This window comes from Cebus imitator, unplaced genomic scaffold (genome assembly GCF_001604975.1).
Source record: "Cebus imitator isolate Cc_AM_T3 unplaced genomic scaffold, Cebus_imitator-1.0 Scaffold835, whole genome shotgun sequence".
NCBI lineage: Eukaryota > Metazoa > Chordata > Mammalia > Primates > Cebidae > Cebus > Cebus imitator.
The window spans coordinates 267,083-270,271 of NW_016108150.1; positions in this window are offsets into that span (position 1 = coordinate 267,083).

Genomic DNA, 3,189 nt, shown 5'->3' on the forward strand with positions numbered 1-3,189 from the left:
TGGTGCAGGTGCACAGGTGTGTGGTACAGAAGACAGGTGTGTGGTGCAGGTACACAGGTGTGTGATACAGAAGACAGGTGTGTGGTGCAGGTGCAACTCAAGTGTCCTGGCCGGTGCAGCCCATTCACTTTCTGCTCCACCGTTCCCGGACGCCGCGTGGCTGTGACACACTCGCACCTGCCTGACCACACCAGGGCCTCCAGGATGGGCAGCCACTGGGCAGCTTCTGCCTCCCCTGGGGCCTCTATCCAGGGCCTTCTGAGGGCAGGGTCTGGGGACGGCCCCCGGAGCCCCAGATGCTGGACCCTGTAGATCTGCAGGCAGGGACCCCAGGTCTTCACAGTCATCAGTGCAGATCAGAGGCACAGGGGCATGCTGGCCACCCTCCTTCCTCCCGCTGCCCTCCTTCCATCAGGCCCCTGGCCTGTGCCTCCCCACCGTCCCCACCCTGCACCTCCCCTAACAACCCTGCACCTCCCCTCACCCTGCACCTCCCCCTCACCCTGTGCCTCCCCACAACCCTGCACCTCCCCCATCCTTCACTTCCCCCTCCCCCTCCCCCTGCCCCTTCCCTGCCCCTCCCTCCCTCACCGTGCTGCAGGCACAGCTGACTCCAGCACAGGGAACTTGGAATGACGGAATGCACCTGGAAACAGGAGCCCTGACCCTGACTCTGCCGGGCGGGGAGATAACCGGTGGCTTTTAACAAAAGTCGAAATTCCCCAGATCCTTCTCTGTCCTCCAGGAGAAGGTGGTGTGGGAGAGGGAACCCAGCCATGACCAGGGCTGCCCAAGCGGCTGCCTGCAGGGCATCAACACTGGGCATCACAGCTGTCGTGGGGAACCCGGGAAACCAGCCACTTTCAGAGAGCAGCAGGAGCCTGTGCTGGGTCCTGGCCCGGCCCGAGGGGTCAGCACACCCCTGTCTGCCTCTGAGGTCAGGGCCCTGGTGGCTCCTGGCCTGGCCTCCCTGGGGGAGACAAAGGTGTGGCCAGGAGAGGACAGGAGGGGTCAGTTGAGGTCACCACTCCTGGAGGCCCATGAAGAGCAGCTTTGTCCCCACACTTCTGGGAAGCCAACGTGGGCCTGTTTGGGAGGGGACTGGCGCTGTAGCTGGCCGTGAGCACCTGCTGTGTGGCCATCCATCTGCTGGGGGCTGATTCCAGCTCATATGGCCCTGGGGCCCCGCTGCACCCATGACTCCAGTGTGGGTGTGACCAGGGCTGGGGGTGGCTCCTTGGGGGCTTCCAGTTCCCCCCCCAAAGAGCCGTCGTCCCTGCCGGGTGTCAGGGAGGACTGGTGGTCCAGGAGAAAGGGGTGTGTCTCCAGCTGCTGGGAGTGTGGGTGGGAGCCAGAGGGCTCAGTGATGGTGGGGACGGTGAGTCCTGACTGTGGAGGGACGAGGCCTCTGAACAGGTCCCTGGCACAGAGGCAGAGGAGACCCTGTGGGTAGGGGTGTCGGCTGCATCTGGACCTCTATGGTTGGGAGGCAGGCACGCCTGACAGCCCGTCTAGATGGGAGGCAGCTGAGGGATCCCCCACCGTGCTGGTGAGATGCCCAGAGACTCCAGGACTCCACGTGGGGCTCTGCCTGCTGGGCCTGGGACTTTAGGGGCAATGCCTCCCACTTTCTTCGAGGTCCCACTGGCTGCCTAAGGTTCTAGAGAGACCTGAGACTTTGGGGACGAGCACGGGACGGGTGGGTGTGGACAGGCTGCGCCAATCGAAGGCAGTGAGAGGGAAGGAGGAGCCGCTTCCTTCTGTTCCCAGGAAACTAACAGAGTGTCTCATTCCGGTTGGTTCTGGTGTGACGGGGCAGGTGGAAGGGAACCTGTGCTTGTGCTGAGACATGGGGGGTCTGTCTTCCTGTGCAGGGAGAGTGTGGCTCTTCCTAGCAAGTTCTAAGAGTTCAGGGAGTGTCTGCACAGCCCAGGTTCTCAGGGCCGCCACCCAGCTCTGCCCACCCATGTTCCCAGTCTGAGGTCCCCCAACGGGCCCAGCCTTGGCCTGGCCTCAGCCTGGCAGACACCTCGCCTGCGCCGTGCTAGTGCCCACCATTGTCACGTCCTACCCACTGGTACTTGTTTTAATAGATCACAAAGGTACTACGTGCTTCTTGCAAAAACTTAACAGGCATTGTGGACTTTTTAAAAAGTAAAAAGAAATTAAAGTTCACCCGTAACCTCAGAGTTATCCAACCATACATTTTCTGTGCATAATTCAGTTTACAAAAATTGGATCAAAATACAACTAATGATTTGTAAAGATGCAGCAGTATAGTTACACATTGTCCCATATCAAAAATGAATATGCGTGCACCCAGGGCTCCCGCTGCGCGGTGGCACAGAGGCTCATGCCTGTCACCCTAACACTTTGAGAGGCCAGGCGGGTGGGTCAGGAGTTGGAGACCAGCCTGACCAAGACGGCAAAACCATGTCTTTACTTAAAAAAAAAAATTAGCTGGATATGCCTGTAATCCCAGCTACTGGAGGCTGAGGCAGGAGAATCGCTTGAGCCTTAGAGGTGGAGGCTGCAGTGAGCCGAGACAGGGCCACTGCACTCAAGCCTGGGTGACAGAGCAAGAGTCGAACCAGACGTGAGCAGAGCCGACCTGGTGGCCCCTGGGGACAGAGGGACAGGCAGAATGCAGGAGCTCCGGGCTGCCCCGAAAGGAGCTACAGCCAGGGGAGGGGCGGTGGCCGCCTGGGGGCTGGGTGGCCTTCTCAGCTGCGCCCACCCCAGCGTGGGAGCTGTGTCTGGGAGAGAGATTTCCCGAGTCGACAGCAGACAGCGAGTGCAAAGGCCCCAGGCCCGCAGGCCCGTTTATTCGGAGAACCGCAGCAGGCTGGGGCGGGTTCGGGGCGTCGCGTCTGGGATATGGGGTTTGACTGCGAGCCTGGGGGCGCCGGTGACGGCCTCGGGAGCGGGCGCCGTTGGCCAGGCTGGGGTGAGGACCGCGGGTGCTGAGGGGCGGACTCCAGGGACCACGTAGGGCGGGGAAAGAGGGAGGGGCTGGCCCCAGTGAGGCGGACGGGTGGAAGCCGGCCAGGGTCTGTTGGGACGTCAGGGTGCGAGGCCAGGCTGGGGTGTCTCCGGGGGTCCCCTGAGGGTAGGGGGAATTCAGTCAGGGCCCGCGCGCGGGGATGGAGGACTAGGGGGCCACGGACCACCGAGAGAGGGAAGGAGAAG